This window comes from Colletes latitarsis, chromosome 2, assembly GCF_051014445.1.
Source record: "Colletes latitarsis isolate SP2378_abdomen chromosome 2, iyColLati1, whole genome shotgun sequence".
Lineage (NCBI taxonomy): Eukaryota > Metazoa > Arthropoda > Insecta > Hymenoptera > Colletidae > Colletes > Colletes latitarsis.
The window spans coordinates 24,286,699-24,304,282 of record NC_135135.1 but is presented as its reverse complement, the minus strand read 5'-3'; the positions used below and the strand labels follow the sequence as shown (position 1 = coordinate 24,304,282).

Below are 17,584 nucleotides of genomic sequence, written 5' to 3'. Positions count from 1 at the left end.
TTCTATCGATGGACGGAACAGGAACCAACAAGAAATATTTAAGGGGCTAAACACGGCACGTGACCTCGCCGATTCGGTAGGACGGTATTACAGCTTGCTATTCTCTGCACAGAAATGGTAATACCACCAGATACGCGGTTGCCTGAAGAAACCAGAGGGTGCTGCTTGCTATTGCCATATACCATTCTGAACAGTGTGGCCAGATCAGACATAATTGAGTGCATCGAAATCGACAATAGTGACGACGAACTTCCTTAGCGTCTAACGGAATGGTGGGGATAGCAGGCATGTATATACTACCGCAAGAGTCATGTGTACGTGAGCTCGACACTTCGCACAATTTCGGGAAAACGATAAAGAACGCTAGCGGGAGCCTTTCCTTCTTGCTCTTGTAAAAGAGAAACAGCTGAAATACAACCTCGATAATCGGCATACGGTTCCAAGTCTCGATTGCCCCAGCATTTTTACTTTCCGACCTATGTAAGATATAAGCACAGACGAGGTATATGAATAGACTTTTTACCTTATGGACTTTCGCGGCCGAATCTGACTGCCATACCGACGTGAAAATTCGGAGGTGAGTTTAGCGGCCTCTTCTCATGGATGGCGGTCAGTTGAGAAACTATTCACTGAGTTAAATTTGTCACGTGACTTGATCTGTTATTACACACTTAGTAAATATCGGTCGTGGATTCGACTTTGCGATCAATTGATCATCGACAGCACGTAAATAAACAGACTTTTGCGCGCTACTGTCAATTTACTGCTGCTCGATGCAGGAAGCAACGAACTCCAGATGGCGGTTCAAGTGTATTTTCATCGCGCCATTTTAAATACTTCGAAGCAACTTTCTATCGATGGACGGAACAGGAACCAGCAAGAAATATTTAAGGTCCGCTTATTAACGACAAATATGTAAGTAACTCGATACAGAATTTTGATTAGACATCTTAGAGTTATGGTGATATCATTAGTACTCTGTGTATTTGCTTCGATGTGCAGTCTTATGAAAAACGGAATAGGAAAATGTTTTATTGGTTATTAATGAATTCGTGAATATTTGTGTCAGTGAAATATAAAAGAAGTCAAGGAATACTTGATAATATAGTGGGATTCCAGCATACATCAGTTTTTCAGTATTACTCGTTATTCTTGGTAAAGAAACCCATTTAGGTTATGGCCGTGTTCGAACCAAGGTCATTGTCAGAGTTCAAAAATTGACAGCTTTGAGAACTGCTGTCGTTCGTATTTTGTATTTATAATACGTAATTATGTCACTGCGACGATATTCTTGTTTAAATAAATTCGCGTGTGTAGATTTTCTTATCAACGTACGAATTGTGTGTATACATTGCGTAACAATTAATTCAATTACGAACAAATGTCGAGGACGTCTCTAGACACGGAAAACTGGCAACAAACGTGTTAATTGCAATCGAGTTCTATCAATCCGCAATTTGCAATTACGGTTGATGCTAATTACGATTAATTATTTAATTGATTATTGTCCAAGTCTGGTAAAGTGATGTGTATCCTGTTAACGTAACAATATGGCGGTATCGCGTGCGATTCTCGAGCGAGCTGGTCTCTTGCGTTGCATTTGCAGCCGTCGCGTAAGTTGCCAAGATTTAAGTGGAACGAGAATATGGGCGTAATATTGATCAAACGTATCTTTGCGTCATTAAGTATGTCGTGATTACCACGATGCTCGGAGCAAAGCCTCCTGGGATCGATCTGAACCGTAATTAAGATCGAAATATCGCGAAACGAGGTAGAACCGATTTAATTCTTCGAACATGAAATCGTATCGCGCGCGCGGTCGCGTATATCGCGTGCAACTACCGAGATAAGACGGAACTGGAAACGAAATTCAACTCGCTAAGGAGGCCATAAAGTACAAAACAAGATATACATTTACCATATTTTACTCGTACCTTTAAACTGCACAACGCGTCGACCTTTACTAAAGTCGTAAAAGTACGTTCGAACGAAATACATACGTTACAAAATATGGTAGTTTTAGATAAGTAAATTTACTGCTTACGTTGATAAATTATTTATAACTACCGAATAAATTACAATTACCTGTTCTGATTTTTATCGCCATATTTGCACACGATTTTTAAAACAGTCCATTCAACGATACTCGTTTAGGAAATTAGAAATACGCGATCACGTTCGTTTTTCCGACCTTGTATTAGAAATAAAGTTTTATAAAATCACAAACGATTTCGAAAGACTCGATGGTGAGATTCTAACGTCGCTTCGCGCCTGGTTTACGACCTACATATTTAATTTAATCGATTCATACTCATTTATGAAACACATCCGAAAATGGGTCACTCTGGATCTAATACCCCCAACAGTTTAAATCGATTGATTTTTTCCTTCATCGCTTCCGGGCTGACAAATTGTTATTTGTTTATTTCGCTGGCAACCACGGTACTCGAGTAATATTTTAAAGCGAACCGAGGAAATTTACCAGCGAAAGAGTGTTCCGTTTCGCGTATAACAATCGATGAATCAGCCAGCGAGGCCTCGCGAGGCCCGATGCACTTCGCGAAAGACTTTATTTTAGCGTGCGAGCGAAATATTTACGAATTCCTCGCGCTGGAAAGCACTCAAGAGCCGCGGAATGCGCCAGACAGAAACAACGGGAGCGATCGTTGATTCCATTCAACGATTTACTTACGTTTCTTTGCTTGTTTCTTCTGTCCTCGGAAACTGGAGTACCGCGGGTCTGCTTTCGAACGATTCACCGATCCTCAACGTTTCGTAAAAATGCGATCGAGTTTCGTAATTTTGAACAAAGGTCAACGACATGCCCACGCACGAAAGAAACGAGGTTCTGTTGTGCTAGATTCGCGAAACGTAATCGAGCTCGAGGATAAATACGGTGCACGATCGGTCACCGAGCCAATGGCCGAAATCGTAAACATTCGAGATCACCTGTTCGCGAGCGTTCGCGGAAAAAAGCGACGTCGACGATCGCGATCGACTATCGTGTCGATAGTCTTGGTCTGTGACCGATAAAATGCGCTCCAAATATGCGTGTGTCTGTGTGTTTGTGTGTCAACTACAGCGATAACAACTGCTCTAAAAGGATTCTCTACCCCTTGGATCGCTAATTAAAAAAAAATATAGAGATGACAAAGTCGATGTCTTCATTGATTTCTGGAGAAAACACAATATGTATTTAGGGATTCGTACCTACAGAATAAATAAATAAATAAAATTCGGTTTGTACACGGTAATCGTGTTTCGTGTTCATTTTATTGGGCGTTGATTTTTTACTTGCAAACGGTACTTGGGTTCAATAAAGCGTATAAAGACAGCAGCGATAACTGTCTAGGTGTGCCACATGCGGCTCACGAGTCGCGGTTCAATCGCGTTCGATGCGTAAAGTTTGTTACGTGGCTATGCGCCGAGACTTACGCGAGATCCGCGGACAAAGTCGTCCCGACGAAACGTGTGTCGCATTTCTTCGTTCGAGCGGCTAGAAACACGCGTTGGAGCGACGCCAACTGCCACGGAACACGCACCCACGCTCAGGCGTCGTTCGTTTTCTACGGGTTTGCACACGGGCTGGAAAACACGAGCGGGAAATCCGCGGTACCAGCGATAAATTTGCGTTTCAAGATCGCGGGTCGATCGCGCGATCTTTACGATCCCCGATATATGTCCCACGGGGCAATAACGAGTCCACGTTTGTGGCAATAAACGACAGATACTCTTCCGTCGCGACGGAATAACTTGCCCAACGAACGCGAGAAATTGGGCTGCCGCATTCCCACGAACGATGCACGGAATTTTGTTTATTCCCCCCCCCCCCCCCCATATCTCCTCTGCGCCATCGCTGTATCTTCCACGTGCTTTACGCACAATTTTATTGCATCTTGTTCGGTCCTGATCCTTTATCAATCTTCTCTTGGAAATTTATGTAAAATTCTGTAGATTCTAGTCTAAAATCGTCAACAGTTCTAATAGAACTCCCGTTCTATCGTTTCTCAGTCTATACAATTCTTGTGGATTCTAGTTGTTGGATTTAATCGGAATACATTTATAAAATAATTACTAAATTAATGTGTATAACGTCAGAAAAAAGTGTTGCAGCTTTCGTAGATGTTCACAGTTATTCGTGCACCTAGAATATACAGCTTACCTGAGGAGTTGTCCTTTGTATTTTCTGTGGTCCAAGATCATCTAGAACGGAACATAGAATAAGCAAATAATTTCCAATGCTCCAAAAAATTGTATAGAATTTTAAGCCTCCCCTACCTCCAAGAGAAACAGTTCTCTGCCAGAATTTCGAGCCAAATCCGCCGCCCCCTCGTAATTCTGATTGGGCCAACGTCTCGAACGCCCTTTTCGACACTCCGATCAGTCGAATACCGCGTCCACGGTTGCAGTTTCGCCTAGAAAATCACGAAGACGACACGCATCGTCGACAACCGCGACCAAAGCCATCGGATGATATTTATGAGAGCCCTTATGGCGCGAGACTACGGCGGGGGTGGCACGACAGCCATGACGGAAATAGTTTCTCGCTCGAAACGACTTTCATTTTCGACACGTTCTCCCCGACCACTTCCTCGTAATCTGTCCAAAGACTATGTTTTTTATCCTTTGCCTCTACCAGTTTTCGTTTTAAATGTACAGGATGTTTGCGCTAACTGGGCCAGGCTATAGCCGAGTTTTATGCGAACATTAACCAGTATCTAACTTGGATCACAGCTGCAGCCTGACCCAGTTGTTGAAATCACCCTCTATACACCTCGTTCATTTACAATTTCTGTTTTCAGTTCCCAAACTGGACCACTTTCACCGATAACGGAAAAATCGTTGCTCCCCGAACACGTTCGAGGCAGGTTCGTGGGCTATTTTTGTGGAACAAGAATGATCGGTGCGGATAGGGAATAGCGAACGATTCATTCCCCCCAGTAAACAAAACGATTGCTTACACGGAGGAAACTAAGGACGATCTGTGCCGTGCTTAAAGCGGAAGCCCTCGTTGAGTGACGATTAGGTCTTAAGGAGTCTTCTCAGATTAGCCATTAAGAGAGTCTTTAAGAAATAATTTAAATCTCTGCGTCTAAACCTAGCGTAACGTTTCAAAGAGGTATTATTATCGACAGTATCGGAGGAAGATGTTCGCAGACAGTTATTTTTGACTTTCTAAACCAGAAGGCGCGCTCGAAAATGAATCACCGCCCGAAAAATTTTGATTCCGCGCGAGGTACGATCGAATAAAAGAACAGTGTCGCCGCGTGGATCGCGGTAAAATTAGACACGGATGCGATCCGATACGTCACGCGCGAGATACTTCTTTCTATTCGAAGATTATGCCCGCGAAATTACTCGGTCGTTACATCGAAGCTGGCGGCGAGTAAAAATAAAAAGCTTATCCCCGGCGTCGATCTCGAATTCTTTCGCAAAGACCGGGGTGATTTAGTGGCTGGAGACGTTGGTCGGATTCCAAGATTTTTCTACGAGGATAGGGTTGCGGTCCCTATTAGCCAGCTAGCGCACCAAGCGTACCTTAATACTTAAATAAATGACCAATAAAAACCTAAAAAAATAACGAAGATATTTTAGAAACTTCCATTTCATATTTACAAACTATTATAGCTAAAATTTTGTCCAAGAATTCAAGGGGGGGAGGTTTCCCCCTCTTGGCCTCTTCTAAATCCTCCATTAAGGGTGTTGCATATTTTTAAAAATATTTAATTGTTTCCTCTTAAATGAACTTTACCAAAATAGTTAAGAATCGTTGAGAATGGTCTTTTTTCGAAGGTAAGTTAAACGCGACAGGTATTCGGCCGCGATCAGGCGCGTTTATAATAAATCTTTTCCGAAATATAATTTTCAATCGAGGGGGCGCGTGTCGTCGTAAATTTTCTCTCTGACTTCGAAGTGCAAGTTTCGTGCCCCAGTAAAATTGCTATTCTCGTATCAACAATATGGATACACGATCTATCTTTGTCGCCACCACTGTGTATACTTCATTCAGTGGGAAGCAAGCAATTGCTCCGAAAAAGATGATTTACCGCTGTCCGGTCGACGGTTCAACCTAAAGTACCGCAAGATTTACGACTTACAGGGAAATCATCGGGGCGACCGTTATCTAAACCCTTAGATGACCGTTTTCCGACCACCAGAGTCCACATTATTTCCTTAATAACTCGTTAGCAATCATTAGTAGCTACAGGATCGAACATTTTTGATGCATCAATTTTTTTAAAAATTTCTCTTCATTTTTATTTTTTAATAATCTTCTACACTCGTTGCAAAAAGGAAAAATTAAATATTTTAACTAAAAGTTAGCACGTTTGGTAATGTTTATAGCTTTCCAAGAATCATCGAGGACGTCGATGGCGGATCTTTATTACGTTTCGATGGACAGGGTCGTAAAGCTTCCAGGAACAGGATCGTATCGTTTCCTGGGACGTTAGGAAATTCGCGGAACGGTTGACGAATATTATCGGAAGCCATTCGAACGACAGCAAAACAAGTACCTGGGACACTAACTCTCGAAGGTGCGTAAATCATTTTTACGACTGCGAAATAAAAAGGACAAAAAGAGGAACGCGAAGCTCGGCGATTCATTCCATCGGTGCGCGTTGGTCTAATCTCTGTTCCGTCGGAGCAAAGGACAAACGACGTTTAGGACTCGTAAATCAACGAACAGAGGGAAGTTTATCCCGAGTAGGTAGCAATTCAAAATCAACATTGACAAAATGATGATTTAAGGGCCGTTTCTGTCACCTTTCTCTTCGAATAAGCGAAAGCTTGTATCGAAAAATGAATTACGATTCTCGGCCACCTGTATCTCTCGATATAACCGATATCGTATTCTACAAATCTGCAGAAAGATCAAAATCGAAACATCAAACGTGACCTAAACCCGTCCTCGTCAGAAATAGAATTGTATTCCGTAATTCCATTGGAATATTTTTCGTTAGAAAAAATTAATCTTAAGCCTTTAGAATTTACAACCCCGACAATCGCGAGTTTTATTCGCAAACATAACCCGCGGTCTGCGATTACGAGCGAGCGAAGATTAGCGTAAATCAATCCTGTAGCACGTTTGAAGTGCAAGCGAGCGTAATACTCGAGCGAATCGTAACTTTAGCCTAACTAGACCAGAGGTACAAATCAAAGTTGATGCTCGATATTCGAACTTTACTTATAAGATTTATCTTACTATAAAAATAAATTTCTTCCGTCATCCAATCATTTTTTACGAATATAAAACCGTAAGCGTCCCACGCGCCAAACGGATCAACATGGCGGCGATACGCCGCCACCGTGTCGAAAGATCAAACGCGCTAATATTCGCGAATAAAACGTTCTCAAGTATCCCCCAGTTGGCTCACTCGTCGCCTATCCGTGTTTCGGGTAATGCACGTGGACTTAGCAGCGAAGTGCCCCGGTCGTATCTTTAAACGAGCCGGTTACCAGGCGCGAGGGCGACAGCGTTCGTCCGTGAATAATTCTACCGTTTGGCGACATTGTACAGAAGCGACGGGTTTCGCTTTCCGCGTGTGCGTCCGCCGTGTCAGTGTCCCGTATGTCACGCGCGGAACGACGAAACGCTGAAAGCGAGAAGGAGACACGTCGGTGACTGTCGCGACGAGCAAAACAGCGGGGACCCGTGGTATGCGGTTCGCGGACCGACGACCACCCTCCAACAATGCATAACACGCTGCCGGCTGGACCGCGTGTCGCGATAAAGTAAATTTCCGACCGCGCGTTAGGCGAAAGACACGGGGGGAAACCGCGTGTTTGTAATTGCACGGTTCGAATGATTGATAAACTAGCGCCCGCCGCTGCACTCTCGCCTAACGACGTCCACGAATATGGCGAGCCGGAGGGCCGTTTAAAGATTCGATTAAGACTCGGGGCCCGGGGGATCACGAAGCGTCGAGACTCGAACGGGGCGGCGGGAGAATTCGAGGACTCTTTGGGATTCGGTGGAATTCCGCGCGAGCGAAGGTGGTGGCACGAGACAGTGATTGGGAGAGAAAACTTGGATGCTTTTCCGTGGTCGTCGCGCAACGGGAGAATGACAAATACTCCCGCGGCCGTTGTCATTTGTCAGGAAAGAATTATCGGTCGTCATTTGACATCCCCGGGTGGCTCTTTGTTCGCGGCGATAATTTGCTAGCAAGTTAAGTTATTTGGCAGCGAACATGGACGAAACTGAAGATAGTATAAGCCCCCCCCCCCCCCCCCCCCCCCGTCTCTGGGAATCTGGTTGTTTTGGGTGGAATTACTGTTGAGAACGAGCAGAGACTAAAAAGACTGAATTTTTGTTTCAGATTCGATATTTGAAATGCGGCGGCTTGGAAAGGAGAAGAGACTCGTCGGCAAAGCAACTCTAGCTGACTCTGCCTTAAATGCGATGGTCAGTTGAGTGTATATATAGTACTCGCGAGAGAGAAGGGTTGAGCGTAGCCCTCTATTGGCGAGTGCGGGAAGCATCAGGTACCCACACGTTACAATAAAGAATGAAGGTAAGATTTGGATACTTTAAATACCACACACACACGATACGTGCTTAATGAGAATATTACTCTATTTAATATACAAATATCCGTGTCTATTTTCTAATTATTTTCGAATGTTCTAATTATCAAAAGCAACGATAAACAGTAGTTTATGGTTAGTTAACGTCTACGAATAGCGAAAGTGAATTCCTGCACGTTATACCGTTTCTCGGAACCATCTGTGCGGATATCAAAGCTCGGGAATTAAATTCTGTCTGACCAGCGACAGCCCTGATTCTACTAGAATTTTCATTGCTCGAAGACGCAGCGAATTACTATTGCAAATAATTCTGTGGACGAAGTGCATATGTTTACGATCGCGTGTGCTCGCATACTTCGTCAAATGTGTATCATATGCTAAATTAAAGACTTTATAGCCTCGCAAACATACTTTATACGTCCATTAAACCGTAAACGGTTCGACCTCTTTTTCAGGCCCCGGTACGGTCGTCTGGAACCATGTAGCATTGAAAATACAATAAATAATATACAATTTAGGCTTACAGAGCACGATCCTAGTCTATTACTAGCCTTTATTAAGTTAATCTCGACCATACATTTAGAGAAAATTAGTTTACGTTTCGAGATTCATATTTGAAAGTTCCTTCGACCACCCGGGCATTTAAAATATAGCATTTAACAAAAATTATGATCCAGAACGAAACGTGGCCTCCCATTGTTCGCGCCTCGATATAACAAACGGTGCAGTTGATTATTTAAGTTCGCGTAGAATCTCCTCGGGAGACCGGGGCTCGCGATTTCTTCGAATAATCATTTTCGACGCGGGTCGTTACCGTGCCCAGTTGTGGGTAAAATAGCGTGACAAGACGATAAATTAATTACGTTTCACTCGGGGTGAGCATTGTGCGAGCCGCTTGAGCGTTGAATGGTGATGCGCGAACGAATCTCGTTTGTCCTATTCTCCTCCTGCCTCCCGAACGTTGTTCGTCGAATGAAACGTCCTTTTCATACGACGCGTAAACGACGCCATTCTATATTCGACAAGTTTACGATCCGTTTTATGGACTTGCTCGGTGAATGCCGGTCGCGCGTCGAAAATAGCAAAAGGGATGAAATGAACGATCCTTCGACCGCGTTGGTAAGTGAAAGGAATGAATACCCCATTAACGTTAACGACATCGGACGCGTATCAAGGGAAACCATAAAGCAGACGGTTCCTTCGCGAGAGACGTAACAACGTCGCCTACCTGGAAGTATTTTCCAAATTGATGTGCAACTGGTCCCGATAAATACTGGAACACTTACACTTACACTTGGTGGGGACCAACGTCTCCCGTACTCGCCGCTAGAGGGACCGTTCTCTCGCAAGCGGTCGCCCAATATCTCAGCGTCTAAGCCAGGATCTATTAGGATGCCATGTCTCGAATATTTAGGCGTTTAAGACGCAGACTCGACCACTCTTCTAATCCACGAGACTCACGGGCGCTCTATAACTCACAGGCGAATATCCACAGTCGTTTTTAACGAAACGGAAACAGAGATTAAACGTAACAGGGTAATTTTGGCTATTTCGACCGTCACGCGAGCCACGCGGCATTTTAATGATCGCATTTGCACGTACTTCGAATCTTTCTGATAAAATGCTTCGACGATGGCGGGATCGGATTCCACGGAGGACGGCCTAGGCGTAGTTGCTTCCAGTCTTTAACCAGACAGCGAATTTCTTGGATGCAGAAGCAGCTCATAATTTACGACTATTCGCGAAAGGAAACACAGGGAGGCGAGCGAGAGTGAGCGACGGCTAACACGCGGTCCGAAGCAAAACGCTTTACACCAACATCGGTCTCTGTCAAGCGAGGGCGTCTGTCCCCCTTCCGGCTGGATAATGAGCAGAATCTGTCCTCGAGATATCCAGCGGAACGACAACCGTGTCTAAATCGACAATGTTCGCATAACTGCCGGTCAGCATCCGAAATACTGGCGGAACAGGTTTCCCCATCAATTTTTTACCTCGAAAAGCGTCCGACGTTTGACGGTCGTTTTTCGACGCGTTGCAAACACAAATTATCTATATTAAATAAACATTAATATATTATAGCGGTAACTTAATTCAAGGAACGAGGAACGATCTCGAAGAAACACCTGAAAGAGACAAAAGACCACTAATTTTTTTTAGAATTAAACGCAATGTTTTCTGAAGATCTCACGATCGCCATAGGGAGTTTGGAAGATTCTTGATGATGTCTGGATTAGACATCATTAGTCTGTAACAGGGAATTGGGAATCAATTAGAACGTATCGAGCGAAATCCAATTGTCTAATCGTGGCAGCTGAGCAAACCGCGATCGTTGCCAAACGCAACAGCAGATCGCGAATAATCTGCACACAAAACGAGCCTCGTTTCGCGATGGCGGTCCTACTAATATCGTTACATCGGTGGTCGTGAACAACGTTCCCTGTCAGACGAGAACAGATTCCGACCAGTACCCGAGATATTAAAGACTCTGTTTACAGACTGTTAATCAGACTAGTATAGCGAACGACACTAAACCTCGCCCCCCGACTGAAAATGAACGGACATTAAACACCTGTCGGACCAAAGGGTAAATATAACTCGCGAAATCAATCTTACGATTGATAATTAATTTGTTTTTGGCTTCTTGATTCTGCATACGTATTATTCGACTATATTTAAAATTTTGCTTTATATTTAAAAAGAATTAAACAGTACCAGTTAGCATCGCAATTGCAAAATGTCAGGTGTTAAACTATAATTAATTTCGACCAAACGAAGAAACTAGAGTTGAAAAAGATGTGACAATACGTAAAGTACAAATGCCCCTGTTTGCATACGTCACACGATTGCACGTAAACCGAAGCAAAGTTTAATTTAGTTCGAGGTACGTGTCGTAGAAGACACTTGTACTCCATTCTGTTTTTTTTGTCTTTAATGATTTCACGCGTTGCTCGAACAGCAAAGGAGTAAACACGCGTCGAGTAAGTCCCACTTGTCTCTTAATGTTCCGACGAAAATACGCGTCAAAGAGGCGGACAGTTCGCGCTAATTTCTTAGTTAATCCAATAAGAAGAGGCCTCTTTATCGTTCTCGTTTACACGCTCGAGCGACGCCCATCATGGATATAGACGTCGTTATTTCGATCGAGTGTTTCCATAAATTTCGCGAACCTGAACGCTTCCGATAGGATGGAACGAACACGGGGCGTCGTAACCCGATCGAAATAACAAACGAGTGCTCGAAACGGCGCCGTGTGTTCCCTCAATTTCTAACAACCATCGGGGAATCCATCGCTCTGTTTTTTATATTTCTACTCCCACGTCTATACTTCCATCTTCGACAGTTTACTTCGTACATTTCAACGATGATTCTTTATTAATGTTAGATTTAACGAAATATCTTTCTCGACAAATTCTCGACGAGCCTGTGAATTAGAAATTCGTGTTCCCACAGATGTTTGAAACGTGAATTTATCCAGGATGCACCTCGATGCACCTTGATTAGAATGCATTTGAAATCGATGGAGACGCCAATACCGTTTGCGCGCAATTTTCCCAATGGTTTAGCGTGACCAAGGACTGATACACGCAGAAAACACGAGAATATTAATAGAGTGATAAACAAGCCGGACGCGGATGCCGAAATTAGATGTGGGTTACGAGGAAGGCGGAGGATCGCCGGAAAATAAAAAATGGCTCGCCGGTATTTCGCAGCAGGTAAAAATATTGCCAGCTTACGCGTGGAACGTGGTAGTGTGATATTATCGAATTTATAGAACGATTCCAGCTGGCAATATATTCACATTTCTTCTAATTATAGCGTAGAAAACAATAATACTCGGTGATTCGATGATATATTTTCAGCATTCCTAACAACAGTAGTGTTATTTACTGTTTTACATAAATTGTCTCCTTCTTTGCGAACGATTTTGGAACATTGTTTCGAGTGTCGGTCACCGGTGACCACCATAGTCAAAATGTTAACAGTGCAAAAATTTCTATCGAAAAATTTTGGTACCACAGGAGACGAAGGATGAGATTTCTTACCAGTGATATTTTTCTATTCTAAAATTGTTTAACGATACGAGAAATTAAATAGTGGTGTTTTTAGTTTAATAGTAACATGCCCCATATGTGACTGGAATTGTGTAGTAACTCTGAAATTATTTTAATTGAAAATAAGATCGAATGACCGACGTGCACGTCCAGAATCTTCAACTTCCTCGCCATTAAACTTGCACTAACGAAATTTATTAACGACAAGGATCGCGCGATCCGCGTGAAAATGTAGTAACGGCAATAACCGTCGTTCTATTAACGCGCAACGGTGAAATTTATCGAGGAAAAAGACAACAGTTTATCCGTCGCGTGCCTCGATAATTTCGCGCGCTGAACGTCCAACAGTCTCACGTCTTCGAAGGTTTCGTTTTTAAATAAAGCGTGACGCGGTTCTTCTTGAACAATGATTTCAGTATGAGTTGCAATAATAATAATACAAAAAAAAATGCATCGATAATAAATATTTTTAAATTACTGACCGCGTCGGCGTCGCGTATTTTCCTACGTTTCGACGTATAAATTATGGTCGTGGATTAATAAATCGGCGGATCTCGATGATTTACGTGCCCAAAAAATACTTGGTGCAAACAAAATAAATTTTTACGTTCGCGTTTGCAATTTTTCCGTCACCGTATCACGCTGTCGATACGAATACCCGACTCGACGTATTAAATACATTTGACTCGAAACGAGATCTAGACATAGTGGCTGAATATACTATTTACACAGTGAAATAGCAGGAAAAATATTTCGAGTTTCACCCTTGCACTTTGACCCGACTCTGAAGTTCGTGCCACGTCCCAGCGTAAGGTTTAGAGTGTTCGTAAGTTTATAATTATGATTCTTTATTTTAACAAATTTTGATGAAGTTCGTAAGGGTCAAAATAGACCCGTCCTCGCTGGACGTTGGATAAAGGACTCGTCTCGCTCGTTTGGGCGTCTAATAACCAGCGGCGCGTTCGAACCGGGGTTGAGACGGTGTTTTTCCACGGCCCTAAATTACCCGTGCAGCAAAACAACCGTTAACGGCGTCGCGACGCCGCTCGTAGCCGGGACAAACGGCTGAACGCGAGCCAGCGCGAAAGAAACGGTGGTCGTTTCGACCTTAAAACTGACTTACCGGATTGACGAGATTTATATCGAAGAGAAAGTTGCGTCGGTTCCGGGGCGACGGTGTCCCCGATAAATCACTGTCGTCGAATATTATTTAGTTGGTGCGGGAGGGTCGGCCTGTTCCCCTTTGCTGGCGGACTCCATCTCAGCGGCAGCAAAGCGGAAAAAGACACACCCTCGGCCAACACTCCTGCCAGTCGGACGATCCACGGTGTCCAAAACGAACACCGTCCGATTTCTGCAAGTCTCTTCTCTTCTCTTCTTCCCCCTCCTCTCTCTGTTCTACGTCTTACCTTTTTCACTCGACGCACGGTGTCTCTGCCTCGAGCGTCGTCGCCTAAACGCCGCGCACGCGATGATATATAACCGATCCAACGAAGATGAAACGGCCCACGGAGAGTGAGACACGCTCACGAACAGAAATACGTATTTGCACAGTCGATCCTGCAAAGTGCCCTTAATAGCGCGATACAGCGACTCCAACAACCCTCCAACCATGTTTATTCGCGTAACTCGATATACACATTTTTGTTGAAAAACTCCCTTCTCTTCCGTCATGTAGTTTGCTCGAACCATGTGTTTACACCTCTTGTATCTCTCAGGGAGACATTTTCAAATGATCTTTCTTCTTTTGTTTATCCTTGTATTATTTATTATAGAGTCTCTTTTATTTATTCCTGTGATCGATAGAAGTTCTTTCTCATTTATTTGTACTACACTGTAATTACTTCTCTGTTTATGAAGTATTTTGTTTTGTTTTTTAATATTAACAGACAAGCAATTACCTAACTGATAATTGACAGAACAAATTAATAATACCATTGTTTTTTCTCAGGAACGGTCACCCATCCCACACTGCACGGTGCCCAATGCAGCTGCACCTCTGTGATCGGACAGTGACCAGTGTATCCAACGAAGTATGAGCATTGATAAGTTTTATTTCTAATTTATTCGCATATGAACCCTCAAATGTCACAATGTATGAAACAATGGACTCCCACCAGTTTCAAAAACGACTAAATTCATAAGCTTTACAAGCTCTTCTTCATTTATAGTAAAGAAATATAAATTTGTCTTAATCCAAAACAAGAAAACATTACCGATAATCCAAGTTATCGATAGGGTTCAATACGTTACGGTTCGTTCGACGAGGTATTTCAATTTACAGTCTCGTGTTTGTTAATTTGCGATGCACGGGGTACCCGATAGAGTTCCTCCGTCGAATCGACGCCTTTTCTCGAATTGCCGCGCACGTGTTCGCGGCCACTAATTGGACCACCCACGACGGACGCGTGCACACGCATCATTTCGATAATTGGATCGCATCGCGTTTTCCTTCGACGACGTTTCACCATGCCACGAAACCGCGGGTGGCAGTCATGGTCCATATACTTGTTAACGTTCGTTGACACGCGTCGACAAGTGGACGCGAGGATAATTTTACCGGATCGGAAAACGGTTCGCGTGGATATTGCGCCGAGAAAATTGCCCGTTCGATCGGATTTCCTCGATTTTTCGTGCTCATTCGCCCATCGATTCATTCGATATAGCGCCAGAAATCTAAAAAGAAGTCTGCAAAATTGTCCATAAATTTTATCAAATAAATTTCGTCTAATACATATTTCCTTTTTAAAAAAAATGTATACATATACAAGGTGTTCGGCCACTCCTGGGAAAAATTTTAATGGGAGATTCTAGAGGCCAAAATAAGATGAAAATCAAGAATACTAATTTGTTGATGGAGATTTCGTTAAAAAGTTATTAACGTTTAAAGTTCCGCCCGTACTGAATTTTTTTCTAGAAAGTGGGTAGGATTTCGGGGGTAGGTTTATTCATAAAAAATGATTGAAATTGACCTCCGCAAACGAAAAAAATTTTTTTAGAACGATTTGGAAAATTTTTTTTTCGCCGAAAAATTTAGGCCCCTGTTGATTTTTCTTAAGAATTACGTTTCATTTTTAGTAATTTTGTTTGACGCCCTACAGAAAAGTTGTGTAATACTTTTTTAAGGTACCCATGAGCTCTACTTCAGAAAAAAGTTTCATTAAAATATATTCACAATTGTAGGAGTTACGGCTGTTTAAAAATTGGACCATTTTTATGGGGTTTTTCTCATTTTGTGGGGTCAAGGACCAACTTTTCGAATATTTTTGCGATTTGTACATATTCTCCATCAAAATACGCGTAGTTTGCTTTTTTAAACATTAAAATCGTCCGATCCGTTCAGAAGTTATGATGTTTTAAAGATACGCATTAAATTTCAGTGAAACATATCGACGCTATGGTCAGACATGAAATTTTCGGTGATGAATTTTTTTCTCGAAACTGAGTAGGATTTCGGGGGTATGTCTATTCACCAAATATGATTGTAATTAACCCCTGCAACTAAAAATAATTTTTTTAGAACGATTTGAAAAATTTTTTTTTCACCGAAAAATTTCAGGAACTAATCGATTTTTTTTCTCGAAAGTGGTTGGGATTTCGGAGGTATGTCTATTCACCAAAAATGATTGTAATTAACCCCTGCAACTAAAAATAATTTTTCCAGGACGATTTGAAATTTTTGAATTTAATTGTTAATAACTTTTTAACGAAGCCTCCATCAACAAATTGGTATTCTTGATTTTCGTCTTATTTTGGTCTCTAGAATCCCTCATTAAAGTCTTTCCCAGGGGTGGCTGAACACCCTGTATAATAGTTCATTCACTCTATTGTAATTTGTAAGATAACTTTATAATATTCCACCTTGTTGGGCGAAACTAATTTTCGTCAATGAAATAACAATCGATTTACTCAGAAAGTAGTGTTATAAATTTGCCAATATCGTTTAGTATTTTTCCTTCCCGCGCTAACGTCGATTAATATAGAGGGAAACGAGTGTCCAAAATATAAAATTACGGTCGAGACATTATTCCCGGTCCCCGTTAGTTTCTAATTGCAAGCAAACCGCCAGATAGATGTACCCGACGGACATAATTTATCTGTCAGGAAAACGTGTAGCTACCTAATTGCGTTTAGTAACCTGGCTCCCGTGGTAATTATATACAAATTATTTTCCGTAATTAAGTAGCTGTACGTCGCCGGGGATCGCGTTTATAACATATAACGGGGATTAAATTGGTAGACGGGATTCATTGTTGAAGTCGTAGCCGGTAGCGAGCGGCCATCGCGCGAAAAGTGGCTAAATTTAAATTCCAAACAGCCTGCTGGCCTTCGAAAAAAGGACTGGCCTCGTCGATGTGGATTTTAGAGATTTTTCTCTTTCCTCCGCGAACATACTTCCCGCGTCAAGCTTTTGTATATTTTTCCGTCTCACTTCGGTCAAGATTTCTGATCTTACGAGTCTTTGTTTAGGTTTCCATGCCTTTTCTCGTCGTTTCTTCATTTAGAGTCGAAGGTTACTGGCAATCCTCGATCTTTTCCATAATTTTCGCTCGACGATAAGTCGAGGGGGGCCTTCTCAAACAACCGTGCGAGTAATTAAAGCCCTGGCGTGCCACGGAAACGTTCAAGTACCCATTAAGTAGCGGACGGTATTTAAATACGACTCGAAGCGGGGTCACATAAAACAATCAGTGGCGTCGCGACGCCCGGTGAGCAAATGGAATACCTGTTGCTTTTAACTGCCTCCCACATCGAGCGGCGATTCGACCGCCACGAGTTTACAGGCTCTCTTGCATCGTGTTCGGAATCTTGGCACAATTCGTTAAGTCTAAAATACACGTAGAAGACGCGACTGTCCGCCGATGCTTGTTTTTGTTTATTAAACCCGAGGGAAATTTCCGCGACCGACCACCGAAGTTTTGCTTCTGCGAAACCGGACTTTTTCTAAACCATGGGGGATGCAATCTTGGCTATTCCAACAAACCTGAACTTTGTTTCCTCGA

General features: G+C 42.7%; 1 long non-coding RNA gene across 2 annotated transcripts; it reads left to right on the top strand.

The window, feature by feature from the left end:
- Positions 1-50: 50 nt before the first annotated feature.
- On the top strand, positions 51-14,878 carry LOC143351635 (uncharacterized). 2 transcript variants are annotated; one of them, XR_013081781.1, is made up of 4 exons: positions 51-915; positions 6,346-6,536; positions 8,322-8,516; positions 14,533-14,878. It is a non-coding gene; the product is annotated as an uncharacterized LOC143351635 (long non-coding RNA). The 2 variants fall into 2 exon arrangements; XR_013081780.1 differs by lacking the exon at positions 14,533-14,878 and having other exon boundaries at positions 8,322-11,138.
- Positions 14,879-17,584: the final 2,706 nt, after the last annotated feature.